The 16,506-nt window shown below is 40.9% G+C and overlaps 1 protein-coding gene, 1 non-coding gene and 1 pseudogene across 2 annotated transcripts in view; all 3 read left to right on the top strand.

Moving 5' to 3' along the window:
- The window catches only part of KIAA0355 (KIAA0355 ortholog), a 58,962-nt gene that overhangs the window by 4,875 nt on the left and 37,581 nt on the right, over positions 1-16,506 (top strand). The gene's annotated exons all lie outside the window — the stretch shown is intronic.
- On the top strand, positions 229-4,225 carry LOC102422898 (annotated as a pseudogene).
- LOC111827439 lies at positions 12,830-12,936 on the top strand. The gene has a single exon (XR_002831019.1). It is a non-coding gene; the product is annotated as a U6 spliceosomal RNA (small nuclear RNA).

The raw sequence follows: 16,506 nt of genomic DNA, 5'->3' as shown, positions 1-16,506 counted from the left end.
AGGACTGCAATCTTAGATAAGACAGAAGGCATCACTGAAGAGGTGTCATTTGAGTAAAGACCTGAAGGAGATGAAGGAGTAAACCCTGTTGATAATCAGGAAAAAGAGAACACCAGGCAGAGAGAACAGCTAGTGCAAAGTTCCTGAGGCAGGAGTGACCCTGACTGTTTGAAGAGCAGCAAGGACCTATTGTGGCTGAAACAGTGAGCCCAAGGGAGAGTACTAGGGATGAGGTCAGAAGGTAAAGAGGTCAGCCTCTGCAAGTAAGGTGAAGGGAGGCCAGCAGGACAGGATCTGCTGTCCTTGTGCAGGGAGCAGTGATGCCACATCTCCCCTTGCTGGCTTGCTTCATTTCTTGGCAGCTCCAGGGCTCTGGTGTCATGGTGGGGCCTCACTGTTGGGAATCCTTGGCCCCCTGGGCAGGTGCTCTGTACAGGCATTCCAGAAGTCCAGGGCAGCTCAGATCTCCCAGGAGTTTTATGTCTTTAAGGGGACCATATTTTATCTGTCAGCATTTTTAGTGGCTAAGTGTCACCACCTTGTAAACGGGTAAGCAGACTTTAAATCAAATCTTTATGTCTTTATTTTTAAGAATAGTTTATTGATTTTTAGAGAGAGAGGAAGGGAAAGAGAACCATTGACATGAGAGTGTAATATCAACCATTTAAAAAAAAATAAATTTTTATTGACTTCAGAGAGGAAGGGAGAGTGGGAGAGAGATAGAAACATCAGTGATGAGAAAGAATCATTGATTGGCTGCCTCCTGCACGCCCCCTACTGGGGATCGAGCCCGCAACCCGAGCATGTGCCCTTGACCAGAATCGAACCCGGGACCCTTCAGTCCGCTGGCCAATGCTCTATCCACTGAGCCAAACCTAGTAGGGCTAACATCAACCTTTGATCAGCTGCCTCCTGAAGCCCTCCACCGGGGTTTGAATCTGCAAACAAGGGCATGTGCCCTGAATAGGAATCGAACCCGCAGCCTTTAGGTACACAGGATGACGCCCAACCTACTGAGCCACACCAGCTAGGGCAAATCAAATCGTTATGTAATTGAACCTTGGCTTCCAGTTGGATGTACTGACAGATGTCTTTTGTATACTATGTGGTTACCTATGAAACTGTTTGAAATAATTTGTGAACACTGACTGTCTTAATGACCTTAATCCAGGCACAGTAACATTTATTTAGAATAGACATATGCCAAAAATACTGTAGAATAACAGTAAGGGAAAATATTAGAAGCTCATTTCAAAATGTGGTGTTCTTTAACCTTAATGGAATTAAATTTTCATACTGGTTTGTGTGTGTGTGTGTGTGTGTGTGTGTGTGTGTGTGTTGTTGTTGTTGTTTTTTGCCTAAAAGTAACATTCAATGTTACTTTTTCTTGTTTTAACTAACAGATCTTCCATAACAGATTATGGAGTAAATATTTCCTAACGGCATGAAAATCCAAATTGCTGCTATTAATCAGAAACTGTAGTTCACTTTGTAAAAGTGAACTTGTATGAATCTATTTTCAGGCTGTTGCTAATTTCTAGTCACTCTTTTTGGCTTATTCTTTTATTGAGGTGAATCTTCTATTACCTAAATTGTCTTCAGATTTTAGCCTTTAGAACAGTGGTTCTCAACCTAGGCTGCACATTAGAATCACCTGGGAATCTTTTTAAAATCCTGATTTCTGGGCCTCATCCTCCAGAAATTCCGTTTCTTTATTATGGGGTGAGGCCACAACATTAGTAACAAAGAAACAGAATTTCCAGAGGATGAGGCCCAGAAATCAGGATTTTAAAAAGATTCCCAGGTGATTCTAATGTGCAGCCATGGTTGAGAATCACTGCAGAACCTATAGCTAATTAAGTAGTTGGCATTTGAGTGAGTCTTTAAATTTAATTGTGAACAACAAACAAGATTTACTGTCTGACCAGCACATTTTATGTGGGTAGAAGCCAGTGAAACCAGAGGGCATATGACACTCTGGGGAGACTGGACCCTTTGACGTTGATTTGTCAAAACACGCTGTGCAACCAATTTGTTACCCTGAGAATCACTAATGTAAAGGAGAAACATAAGAAATTAAGCGAATTTCCCTGCCTCTCTGGTACAGACTATTTTTCAGGGTAAACAGCCCTAATGGATAAGATTTTTCTAGTACTTAGAATATACTGCAGTGTATTCTACAGTATACAATATGTATATAGTATACAGAATATACTATAATAAAGCACACAGAATAATACTGAGATTCTTCTGTTCTTCTAGTAGAGGATAAAGCCATTTGGTGAAAGGTCATAGGGGGAACTTCATAAGGGAGGGATCAGCCCTTTCCCAGCCAAATCCATTTGTCAGCTTCAGCATTACTGAATATGATATAACCAGGTGATCATGTCCCCTGATAAGAACCACATAGCATCACCCCCATAATCTATTCTTGTACTTCTCCCCTCCCCCCAAGGGAGAAAAACAAACTAATGAAGCCTCTAGAATGAATTCCCAGTCTACAGGAAATGTGAGACATAGTGGAACAAGTTATACAATACCACAAGGAAGCAATCAGATAAATCCAGAATGTGGCATATTCTTCAGGCAGTTGACCTGATTTGTTCAACAAGTCGAGTACCTTAAAAAAAATTAGGTAGAAGATACCTGAATTAAAAGAGTTAGGTTGACTCCCTTGCTACAAACTTCATTTCCCCTTTTTGTTGACCTGGGAGGAGGAAAGATAGTATTGGATCTGGATTTGTTTTGGGTAAAGGAGGGGACCCAGCCCTCATCTGAGAGACACAAAAGAACTGCTTCAAGGACCTGGAACGAGTGGGTCAGCTGGTGAAGGCAGATGGTAAGTGGCAAAGATGCAGATTGCGGGTGGACAACTTGAACAAACTGAAGAACCTATGCAGCAAGACAATTGGAGAGAAAATGAAGAAAAAAGAGCTAGTGGGAGATGAGTCCATTCTGGAGAATGTGTTAAATCTCGATGACCTCACCTCAGACAATTTAGCTAACGTGAAAGTGTCACAGATCAAAAAACTCCAACTCCTCATTGACGAAGTCATCCTGAGTGTGATGCCAAGCAATTAAAGCTGGAGAAGAGCAGTTTGAGAACCTCTGAGAGATCGGGAACCTTCTGCATCCCTCTGTGCCCATCAGTCACGAGGATGCGGACAACAAAGTAGAGAGGATTTGGGGTGATTATAATGTCAGGAAGAAGTACTCGCAAATAGACCTGGTGGTGATGGTTGATGACTTTGAAGGCAAAAAAGAGGTAATGATGGCTGGGAGTCGAGGGGCCCTGGTGTTCCTGGAACAGGCACTCATCCAGTATGCCCTTCTCACTTTGGGAAGTCAGGGGTACACTCCCATTTATACCCCATTTTTCATGAGGAAAGAGGTCATGCAGGAGGTGGCACAACTCATCCAGTTTGATGAACTTTAAGGTGATTGGCAAAGGCAGTGAAAAGTCTGATGGCAACTCCTATGACGAGAAATACCTGATTGCCATCTCCGAGCAGCCCATCGCTGCTCTCCACCGGGATGAGTGGCTATAGTTAGAGGATTTGCCCATCAGGTATGCTGGTCTGTCTACCTGCTTTCGCCAGGAGGTGGGCTTCCTTGGCTATGACACCCATGGCATCTTTCGAGTCCATCAGTTTGAGAAGATTGAACAGTTTGTCACTACATGACAAGAAGTCATGGGAGATGTTTGAAGAGTTGATCACCACCGCAGAGGAATTCTGCCAGTCTTCAGGGATCCTGCACCACATCGTGAATATTATCACAGGTTTTTGAATCACACTGCCAGTATGAAACTTGACCTGGAGGCTTACTTTCCAGACTTGGGAGCCTTCCATGAATTAGTCTCTTGTTCTAACTGCACAGACTGTCAGGCTCACTGCCATGAATCCAATATAGGCAAACCAAGAAGATGATGGACAAGGTGGAGTTTGTCCATAAGCTGAATGCTACCATGTGTGCCACTACCCGCACCACCTGCGCCATCCTGGAGAACTACCAGATGGAGAAGGGCATCATTGTGCCTGAGAAGTTGAAGGAGTTTATGCCACCAGGTCTCCAAGAACTGATTCCCTTTGTGAAGCCTGCACCCATTCACCAGGAGTCATCAAAGAAGCAGAAGCAGCAGCATGAGGGCAGCAAAAAGAAAGGGGCAGCAAGAGATGTCACCCTGGAGAGCCAGCTGCAGAACATGGAGGTCACCGATTCCTGAATATTCCTTCCTCCAAGTTTTGTCAGCTGGGATCCCAGAGCCTGCCTACGGGCAGGGAAGCCAGATACATACCCACTCATCGCCTGTCCCATCTGGCTGCATTGCTAAAACTGGAACCATCTGCTATTTACAACACAGTGTAACTGTTTGCATGGGCCTAGGACTGAGGACTGAAGAAACCATGTAATGAAGCCTCTCTGAGGGAAGGCTAGGACTTGCCTGCAATCTTCCACCTGGGGCTCAGACCCTGTCTCACAGTTCTACCTGGAACCACACTCACTTTTGCTTTTTCCTCCTAGAGAAAATTGTTCCATTTAGCAAGTAAAAAAAAAAAAAGAATTAGAAGATATAAAAACCAAATATGGTTCAAAGGGTAAGAGTGTTGGCTTGGCCTATGGACTAAAAGGTCCTGGGTTCGATTCTGGTCAAGGGCACGTACCTCAATTGCAGGCTCGATCCCTGGCCCTGGTTGTGGCCGTGCAGGAGGCAACTAATCGATGTGTGTCTCTCACATCAATGTTTCTCTCTCTCTCTCTCTCTCTCTCTCTCTCTCTCTGCCCCCCCTCTCCCTCATCTCCCTCTCTCCTCCCACTCTCTAAAAAATTAATGGAAAAAATATCCTCTGGTGAGGATTGGCAAAAAAAAAAAAAAAAAATCAAATAAAATGAGCCTTTTGGGATTGAGAAACCAAAAAAAAGACATTTAAAAAAATAACTTAGGAAGTTTGAATATGTACTAGGTCTTGGTTGATTGGATTTGCCTCAGAACATTTCAGCAAAAGTGGAGTTGGGCGGAAGGATTTTTAAAAAATGGCATGGCACCCAGCTGGCATATCTCAGGGGTTGAGCATCGATCTGTGAACCAGTAGGTCATGGTTCAATTCCTGGTCCGGGTACATGCCCAGGTTGTGGGCTCGATCCCCAGTTTGGGACATGCAGGACGTAGCTGATCAATGATTCTCTGTCATCATTGATGTCTCTCTCTCTCTTCCTCTCTGAAATCAATAAATATATATATTTTTTAAATGACACAATGGCCCTAACCAGTTTGGCTCAATGGGTAGAGTGCCGGCCTGTGGACTGAAGAGTATTGGGTTTGATTCCAGTCAAGGGCACATACCTGGGTTGTGGGCTCAATGCCCAAATTGGGGTGTGCAGGAGGCAGCCGATCAGTGATTCTCTCCCATCATTGATATTTCTATTTCTCTCTCCCTCTCCCTTCCTCTCTGAAATCAATAAAAATACACTTTTTTTTTTAAAGTATGGCCTTTGGGATTAGACACTTAAAAAATAATTTAAAAAATGACACAATGTTGGTAGTTATTGAAGCTTTTTTGATGGATATATAGAGGTTTGTTATACTCTGCTTTTGCGTATATTTGGACATTTTCCAAATTTAAACAAAGGAAGAGAGAAATGTATGACTACCTGATAGGAATAATGTATCAGGAATAACCAATAAGAGATTCCATTTCATGGAGGGATTTGTGCATGTGAAGTGATCTTCTAACAGAAAAGGGGGGAGTGTTTAGGAAAACTCCTTCATTTTCTGTCTACTCACAGAATGCTCTATTTCACTCTGGCACTTCTGATTACCAAATGTGTGGTGGTTTCCCCACGCCAGCATTTCTGACACTATTTATCTGGAGTTAGCCCAGGGTGTTGTTACCTGTCCTTGCAGACTGGTTATAAATCAGAGATTCACATTATTGATTTGCTAGAGCAGCTCACAGAACTCAGAAAACTATTTTCCTTACTAGATTATAAAAGGATATAACTCAGGATAACTCAGGAGCAGCCAAATGGAAGACATGCATAGGACAAGGTATGTAGGAAGATATGTGGGACTTCCATGCGCTTTCCCTCCTAGCACATCCATATATTCACCACCTTGGACGCTTTGTGAGCCCCTTTCTGAGCCCCTTCCTTTGGGTCATTGGACTTTTGGGGGGCTTCATTACATAGGTGTGATTTGATTAAATTATTGTCCGTGGATTATTGATTCTACCTCCAGCCCCTTCTCCTCCCCAGAAGCAGAGGGCTGAAAGTTCCAAACCTCTAATCCAGGGGTCCTCAAACTACGGCCCGCGGGCCACATGCAAATACAAATATTGTATTTGTTCCCGTTTTGTTTTTTTACTTCAAAATAAGATATGTGCAGTGTGCATAGGAATTTGTTCATAGTTTTTTTTTTAAAACTATAGTCCGGCCCTCCAACGGTCTGAGGGACAGTGAACTGGCCCCCTGTTTAAAAAGTTTGAGGACCCCTGCTCTAATCTGTTGGTTGGTTCCCCTTGCAGCAAGCCTCCATCCTTAGGGGCTTTCCAAAAACCATCAACATAAACTCAGGTTTGGATAAAAGATGTTATGAATACTTTATCTCTCTTGTTACTTAGAAAATTCCAAGGGTTTTAAGCAGCTGTGTGCTAGGAACCTTGGAAGTAGACCAAATACATAAATTTCTTACTATAAATCACAATATTGCAGGGAGTATTATTGAGTAAGATATAGTGATGAATAGAGAGCAGAAAATAGAAGTGACTCGAGGAAGAAAATGAGAACAGAGAGAAGACCCCTCTGAAGACAAGACCCCAGCATCAGGTGTAGGAGTCAAGGAAAGAATGGGTGTGCTCCTAATTTTGGTGACTAAATTGACAATGTTGCTTTCTTTTAGGAGAATGATTTAATATTTCATAGTTGCTAAAAAGATGTGAGCAGACAATAGTGAAAAATTAGGTTTGGTGGGCAAATTAGAAGGAAACAAAAGATTTCATGGAATGTAATTCTATGTAGAACTAGTTTTCCTGAATTATTATTTTTTAAAACATTTAATTAATTTCAGAGAGGAAGGGAGAAGGAGAGAGAGAAATATCAATGATGAGAGAGAATCATTGATCAGCTGCCTTCTGCATGCCCCCTACTGGGGATTGAGCCCACAACCAGGGCATGTGCCCTTGACCGGAATCGAACCTGGGACCCTTGAGTCTGCAGGCCGACGCTCTATCCACTAAGCCAAACCAGCTAGGGCCTGAATTATTTCTTATTTATTCTAAAGGCCCAGTGCACGAAATTCGTGCACGGTTAGGGTCCCTAGCGGCTGCTGGTGGCGGGCGCCTCCCTTCCCCTGGCCACCTGCCACAGCCGCCAACCCCGCCCCCTGGTCAAACTCCTGGTTGCACTTCTGGTCGAGGGGACAATTTGCATACTAGGCTTTTATTATATAGGATTTTTATGGTTGCTGGTCAGCTTGTTAGATTTCACAGGGTTGTTTTTGCAGCCTCTCTCATCTTTACAAATCAGGAATGTGAGTGTTTGAGAAATGGCATTTGCCTAAAATCCTGCTGGGACCATCATACACAGGCGTTGTGTCCTGAACCTGTTCGCTGCTCGGGCCAGTCCAGTCTTTCTGCAGAGGGGATTGTTTGCAGTGTCCATCCCTCCATGAGACTAGGCTTTCTGACCTCTAACTAGTCCTGAAATGTTCAGAGCCAGGAAAATAGAAATATCTTGATGTTGTGGAACCCCTGTGAGTCCTTGGTCACTCCAAGACCCCTCCTGAGGTCCCACTAGCTCTGGCGCAGGCCCCAGTTGCCTGGCCTGCTTTCCTGTTCACCTAGCTGCTACCACTGGGGTAAAATACAGATGAGCTGGCTGTACACTGGCAAAGATGAGTGAGGACGATCTAAAGTGCTCCAGGCTTGGTGGGCAAGACAGATAAATAAGTAGACTATGACACTAGGTATGATGAGTGCTGTGATGCATTGGAAAATAGCCTCAAGCCTGACCCAGCTCCCATACCAGAATCTCCTAACTACCTGATGAATGAGGACAGGGCAGGCCCTGGTAAGAATTTAGATTTTATACAGAATGAGATGGGATTTTTTAAAAGGGGGATTTTGAGCAAGAGACTAATACTTAAGTTGTTTTAAAAAATCACTATGGCTACAAGTGAGAGAAACCAAACTCAAAATACCTTAACAACAAGAAAAGCAAAAAGAAGCTAATAGTCATATAGTACTTATATCATGTTCTGTTCTGAGACTCTACACAGTTTTGAATTTTTATTAAATTTATTGGGGTGACTTTGGTTAAGATTATATAGGTTTCAGGTGTACAATTCTACATTATATCGTCTGTATAATTGTGTGTTCACCACCCAAAGTCAAGTCTCCTTCCATCACCATGTATTTTTTTTAGTTGTTAATCCTCACCAGAGGATACTTTTTCCAATGATTTTTTTAGAGTGGGAAGGAGGGGGAGAGATAGAAATATCAATGTGAGAGAGACACATTGATTGGTTGCCTCCCGCATGCACCCCAACCAGGTTCCGGGATGAGTGTGCAACCGAGGTATGTGCCCTTGACTGGAATCGAATCCTTCAGTCTGCAGCTGATGCTCTTTGCCAGCGGTTCTCAACCTGTGGGTTGCGACCTCTTTGGCGGTCAAACGACCCTTTCACAGGGGTCGCCTAAGACCATCCTGCATATCAGATATTTACATTATGATTCATAACAGTAGCAACATTACAGTTATGAAGTAGCAATGAAAATAATTTTATGGTTGGGGGTCAGAACATGAGGAACTGTATTTAAAGGGCCAGAAGGTTGAGAACCACTGCTCTATGCACTGAACCAAACCGGCTAGGGCCCGTCACCATATTTTTGATGAGATTATACACATTAACATACTGAATTCTATTAATAACCTTATGAGTTAGGTACTATTCATATTCCTATTTTGTTGATGTGGAGACTGAGGTATGGAGAAATTAAGCAATTTATCAGAAGTCTCATGGCAGATCTAGACTTTAGACCCAGGCCATCTGGCTTACAGAGTACAAACTCTTGACTGTAGCTCTGTAGTGCCTCTTAGCAAAATAATGTGCTAGTATAGTAGTCCCCTTTATACATGATTTCACTTTCCACAATTTCAGTTACCTTTGGTCCAAAATATTACATGGAAACTAAAAAATTCACAAGTTTTAAATTGCACATCATTCTGAGTGATCTGATGAAATCTCCTGCCTTCTTGCTCCATCCTGTCTGGTATGTGAATCATCCCTTTGTCCAGAGTTTCCACACTTTAATGCTACCTGCCCATTAATCACTTAGTAAGCATCTTGGTTATCAGATGGAGTGTGTGGTCTCACAGAGCTTATGTTCAAGTCACCCTTATAATACTATATAATGGCCCCAAAGCACAAGACGGTGATGCTGGCAATTCGGGTCTGCCAAAGAGAAGCCATAAAGTGCTTGTTTGTGAGAATGTCCGTTTTAGCTAAGTCCCGATGCCTGTGTCATTCACCTCACTTCATCTTCTCATATAGGTATTTTATCATCTCACATAAGAAGAAGAAAGGTGAGTACAGTGCAGTGAGATATTGTGGGAGAGACCACATTCACCTAAATTTTATTACAGTTACTGTTATTATAATTGTTCTGTTTTATTAAGTTAATCTCTTACTATGTCTAAGTTATAAATTAAACTTTATCATAGGTATAATGTATAGGAAAAAAACAGTGTAAATAGGATTCAGTACTATCTGCGGTTTCAGGCTTCTACTAGGGGATCTTAGAACTATCCCCTGTGGATAAAGGGGGGACTGTTGTATTTACCTATGAAACTAAAGAAAGTAAGTTCTTTGTTTGTGGTTGCATCTGGGGGCTCACTCAGTACTGCACAGACTCAGCCTTGGTCTCTTCTCTCTGCCTTCATTTCCAGGCAGGCTTCTGTCTCCATGGCAGAGTCCCCAACGACTCAGCAGAAAGAGCACCTCTGCTTTTCCGGAGATTCTGACAAAAGTTCCAAACTAATGTGGTTGGCTTGGCTTAGGTCGCTTCCTTATCTTTGGACCCTGTGGCCAGAAGGGTGAAATTCACCCACTGATTGGCCACTCCTGGGGCTGGGTTACAGTCAGAGCAGTGATGGAGTGATTTCCTGAGGGGCTGCATTCAAAGCAACAAGGGTTCGATGTGGGGAGGCACACTGCAAATGCCAGCTGGAGAGGGTTAGAGGATGAGAAACATACTTAGGACCTGGGTACATTTGGCTAAGTTGTTTTGTTTTTTAGGATTTTAGCAGTTTATTAGGTTTTTCTGTGAAGCTTCTGTAATGTCTCTTAGTAAAATTCCAGTTTCCTTTCTAGTGAGTGTGTATTCTTAAAATTAAGTTATTTATATTTTAGTTGCTGTAATGAATGAAATAATATTTAAACGTTTTTTCTATAATATAGAAATATTATAGATTTTTATAATTTTATCTTTTCTCTTGCTATGTGACTGAACTCAATAATTCTAATGTTTCTTTTCATTTATTGATTATTTTTTTGGTATATGTAGTTATGTCATCTGCATATGTCTATTCCCTTCCAGTAGTTATATATCTTGTTGTGTTGGCCATAAGTTTTAATATTTAGGCATACCTCATTTTGTGCTTTGCAAATACTGCTTTTTTTTTTTTTTTTTTTTTTTTTTTTTTTACAAATTGGAGGTAAGACTCTCCATCATCAAAAAGATTATGACTTGCAGAAGGCTTAGGTGATATTTAGCATTTTTTAGTGATAAGGTGTCTTTAAAATTAAGGTGTATGTGTTCACTTTGGCAGCATATAAAGGTATGTATATTTTTTTAGACATAATGCTATTGCACATTTAATAGGCTTCAGTATAGTGTAAACATAACTTTTATATGCACTGGGAAACCAAAAAATTCATGTGACTCAGAATGGTTTGAAGGAGGAATATGATAGAGTGAAAAATATTGGACTTGCATATGAGGAAATCAGAATTTCACTGACTCACTGTGTGTTTTTTATCATCTTTTAGGTCCTTAGTTTCTTTCTTGACTTCTGACCAATACCTTTCCCCTCCCCAGTACTTAACACATATACACCCATGGTGGGATGATGTTTTTTCATAAAGTATGGAACATTAGGTAACCAGACTCAGGCCTCAGATCATGAAAGGCCTAAGTTTGCAGGAGCACAAAGCTCTTAGATTTATCTGATTTTTTATTCTAATTTTTTTGAGAAGGTGGAGTCTAGATATTTCTCTTCTTTGTAGTGCTTCCAGTTGTATTTTAGTCCTACAGCAAAATAGATACCTGGATGCTCAAAAGCTTTCCTCTGCTGCCACATTCATGCTCTTATGCAGTTACTGGTGTCTCAGAAGTCCAAGGAGGAAGGGACTACTCTGCTCTTTTTTTTTTTTTTTAACAATAAAGATTTCAAAATACTGTGATCTGAGTGATTGTGGTGGCCACATCTCCCAACCAGTGCTCTCAACAACACACAACAAAGGATTCTCTGACCTCAAATGACAATAGTGCTAAAGTTGAGAAACCCTGAAATAGTGGGAATTGCTTGTACAAAAGACTTGAGACTGGAGCTGTTCTTAAAATTATTGAGAAAAGCAAGAAGGCCAGTGTGGCAAGAGCAGAGAGAAGAGGGATAGGAATAAGTTTGGAGAATAGTAAGGGCCAGACAATGTAGGATATTGTAGGACACAATGAGGAATTTGGATTTTATTCTGATTGTAATAGAAAGGCATCGGAAGATTTTGAGCAGGGGAGTGAAATAATCTGATTTCTGTTATATAAGGCTTCCTGTGTGGAAAGTAGCCTCTAGGGAAGAGAAGAGCGAGAACTCCAGTTTTGGGGGGGGGGGGGTGGTGAGAGAGAGAGAGAGAGAGGAAGGGAGGGAGGAAGAGAGAGAGAGAGAGGAGAGAGAGAAGTCAAAGATGACTCCAAGGTTTATGACATGAGCACCTGGATCACTGGTAGTGCTATATCAGTGATGGCGAACCTATGACACGCGTGTCAGAGGTGACACGCGAACTCATTTTTTTGGTTGATTTTTCTTTGTTAAATGGCATTTAAATATATAAAATAAATATCAAAAATATAAGTCTTTGTTTTACTATGGTTGCAGATATCAAAAAATTTCTATATGTGACACGGCACCAGAGTTAAGTTAGGGTTTTTCAAAATGCTGACACGCCGAGCTCAAAAGGTTTGCCATCACTGTTCTATATACTGAGATGGGGAGCAGTGGGGAAGGGTAGTCTAGAATAATAAGTCTGCAGTGCCTTTTAGACATCCAAGAGGTGATGTCAAATAGATAATTGAATATACAGTTTTGGAGTTCGGGACTGAGGTCCAGACTGGAGATGTGAATTTGAGAACCATCAGTTAGTAGATAGTATTTAAAGCTCTAAAACGATCCTGGATGAGGTCATCAAGAAAGTGAATGTAGCTAGAGAAACAAAGGGGGAATCTCGGACCAGTGAGTCCTGGGGCTCATTTAGAGGTCAGGAAATGAATAGGAAGCAGCCAAGGAAGGTGCAGAAGGAACAGCCAAAGGGGGAGGAAGAAAGTGGAGCAAGTGCAGTGTCTTAGAAGCCCAGGGAAGCAAGTATTTCAGATGCTGCTGAGAGGAGATGTGAGACCCTTCCCTACCTCAGCCCAAGACTTGCCACAGTTATCACCAATTGGATTACCATGTGAATAAAAGTGGCTGGGAGTATCCCAGTCAAATGGGGATGGTGATTTGTATTCAATGATAACACTTGAGAGGCATCTAGTGGCATATCACCTAAGATGCAGAGAGAGTGCTTGCTTCGGCAGCACGTATACTAAAATTGGAACGATACAGAGAAGATTAGCATGGCCCCTGCACAAGGATGACACGCAAATTCGTGAAATGTTCCATATTTTTAGATACATGCAAAAAAATGAAACTATACCACCAACTTACACCATACACAAAAATAAACTCAAAATGGATAAAGGACTTAAATGTAAGACGGGAAACCATAAAAATACTAGACGAATCCAAAGGCAACAAAATCGCAGACATATGCCGAAGCAGTTTCTTCACCAATACAGCTCCTAGGGCATTGGAAACTAAAGAGAAAATAAACAAATGGGACTACATCAAAATAAAAAGCTTCTGCACAGCAAAAGAAACCATCAACAAAACAACAAGAAAGCCCACTACATGGGAGAACATATTTGCCAATGTTATCACCGATAAGGGTTTAAACTCCAACATTTATAGGGAACTCATACAACTTAACAAAAGGAAGATAAACAATCCAATAAGAAAATAGGCAAAGGACCTAAATAGACACTTTTCAAAAGAGGACATTCAGAAAGCCAAGAGACATATGAAAACATGCTCAAAGTCACTAATCATCCGAGAAATGCAAATCAAAACAACAGTGAGGTACCATCTCACACCTGTCAGACTGGCTATCATCAACAAATCAACAAACGACAAGTGCTGGAGAGGATGTGGAGAAAAAGGAACACTCGGGCACTGCTGGTGGGAATGCAGACTGGTGCAGCCACTATGGAAGACAGTATGGAGTTTCCTCAAAAAGTTAAAAATGGAACTCCCGTTTGACCCAGTGATCCCACTTCTAGGAATATATCCCAAGAAAACAAACACCAATCAGAAAGGATATATGCACCCCTATGTTCATAGCAGCACAATTCACCATAGCTAAGATCTGGAAACAGCCTAAGTGCCCATCAGCAGATGAATGGATTAGAAAACTGTGGTACATCTACACGATGGAATACTATGCTGCTGTAAAAAAGAAGGAATTCTTACCATTTGCAACAGCATGGATGGAACTGGAGAGCATTATGCTAAGTGAAATAAGCCAGTCAATGAAAGAAAAATACCACATGATCTCACTCATTTATGGATAATTAAGACCATTATAAACTGATGAGCAAAAATAGATACAGAGGCAGAGCAACATCGAACAGACTGTCAAACTACAGCAGGAAGGCCGGGGAGGGTTGGGGGGGTGGGTAAGAGATCAACCGAAGGACTTGTATGCATGCATATAAGCATAACCCATGGACACAAGAGACTAGGGGGCATGGGAGGCTAGGGGAAGGTCAAGGGGAGAAAAAAAAGGAGACCTATATAATGCTCTTTGTAATACTTTAAGCAATAAAACAATTTAAAAAAAATAAAAATAAGATGCAGAGAGAGCCCCTCTCCTAAGTGATGAAGATAATGTTTATGGAGTCAAATGAATTCCTGTGAATTCCTTTTTCCTTTTTAGTTTATCAATTGAGATATTTTAGTAATTTCTTCTTGATTGAAGTGACAATTTTTAATCAAAAATACACTCATGTCAACAAGAGTTTTCTAAATTCTAGTAGGCTTCTAGGCCACATACTGTCTGGGTGACTTAAATATATTTTTATCCCTGCCCTATATAAATCCACAGTATTAATTTGCTCTTCTATAATTAATGTGCACCTAGTTACCTTAAGTTGCATTTAACTTATTCATGTCCTGGATGATATTTTATAATTATTTTAATTAAGATTTATAACAGTGTAGCTGAAATATAAAACGTCCTGTGTGTGTTGACATGGTAATACATTTTTGACGTATGTATTTTATTTTGCAAAGCAGGCCATAAAACAATACACAACATGATTTAGTTTTTCCATCTATAGATACAAATGTAGGCTATATAAAATATGTAAATCAGTGGTTATTCTATTTAGTAATATTTGGTACATTTATTTATGTATGTAGCTGATCTTTTTTCCCTGATTTATTTGCAGTGAATATATATTATTGATGTAAAAGGTTTTGTGTACCACAGTGCTTGGCACATGAAGTAGGAGTTCAGAAACCATCTGTTGATATTTTCACCAGCAGTAAAGCAGCATGTCCAGGGGCAGAATATAATTTTGTCTGAATGACTAGCATTTGGTGTTGGCTCAGCCACCCTTGGGCATGTGTTAGTTTTTCTTCCTTCTTTCTTCTAAACATAGCATGGCAACTTCTTTATGCGCTAAGTCAATACTCACTGCAAAGAGATCTTTGTTATTGTCTTGTTCGTTGCTCTTTTAATTGTAAATATTTAAACACTGTAATCAGTTTTTAGGTCAGACTATACATGTTAGTTTCCATAAGCTTTTTTTTTTTACATTCTTGTACTGTAATCTAATCTTCATAAGGCACTTTGCACAGTCCATGCATGGTCCACTTCTCTGTCTCTCTGGAGACACATTTAGATCTTTGTATCAAGTTCTGGTCTTTTGTTTAGGTCATTGTGTAATGACTCTAGAATTGTCATAATAGAAGAGCAAGGTTGAGGACACTTGGAAACAAAGTAATGTTTGAGGTCTGAGGATTGAAGAGAAAGAAATGATTGAATGACTTTGGAATTTCTAATAAAGGCAACCAATTTGAATCGACTTCATTTCATTCACTTGCAACTTTTAAACTGATGAAAAATAAGTGCTAGAATCCCTGGAAATGTTTGACACTATGGCATATAGGACAGTTTTACTTGTTCACTCTGCTGAGATTGAAAAAAGATAAATTGTTAAGTGAGGTTGAGCAGAAAATGAACTTAGTGAGACACTGTGTGTATTGAGGTGAAGATCACAGGTGTGTGGGAGATGGGGTGTTCTTGGGTACTCTGTAATTCCAACAAGCAGATATTAAGGACTTAGGCCTCAGTTCTAGATGAGGAATAATGAAAAAATACATTTTTTTGGTCCTAGCTGGTTTGACCCAGTGGATAGAGTGTCAGCTTGCAGACTGAAAGGTCTCTGTTTCGATTCCAGTCAAGGGCACATGCCCAGGTTGCGGGCTCGATCCCCAGTAGGGGGCGTGCAGGAGGCAGCCAATCAATGATTCTCTCTCATCATTTATATTTCTCTCCCTCTCTTCCTCTCTGAAATCAATAACAATATATTTTAAAATATTTTTTTTGAAATATTCTAGGAAGTAAAGTTGAGTAGATCTTCCAAAATTATGGTGGTGTGGAAAAGATGGTCTTTTGGGGCTCAAAGTAGGATGACCTTAAACTAAAACCTGTTTTAATTAATAAAGTATAAAAATTACCAAAAAGGCCCTAGCCAGGCAGCCCGCAGACTGTAGGGTCTTGGGTTTGATTCCTGGTCAAGGGCATGTACCTGGGTTGCAGGTTCAATCCCTGGCCCCAATAGGGGTGTGTACGGGAGGCACCAATTGATGTATCTCTCTCACATGATTTTTTTCTCTTCCTCTCTCCTTCCTTCCATTCCTCCCTTCCAGCCTTACTGAAAATCAATGGAAAAAATATCCTCGAGTGAGAATTAACAACAAAAAATTACCAAAAGAAAAGGTTTTCTGATTATGTCCATAAACACAACAGCCTTAGCAGCAAATCTTGTACATATACAGGGGAATGGGAAAGCAAATTCATACCCTTTCTCTCCTCCATCAGGGATTCCCAGGAAAGTTGGTCTCATTTTAGCA

The sequence above is a fragment of the Myotis lucifugus genome, unplaced genomic scaffold (assembly GCF_000147115.1).
Source record: "Myotis lucifugus unplaced genomic scaffold, Myoluc2.0 scaffold_164, whole genome shotgun sequence".
Classification (NCBI taxonomy): Eukaryota; Metazoa; Chordata; class Mammalia; order Chiroptera; family Vespertilionidae; genus Myotis; species Myotis lucifugus.
The sequence above is the reverse complement of the archived record's forward strand: the minus strand, read 5'-3'. Positions and strand labels throughout refer to the sequence as shown.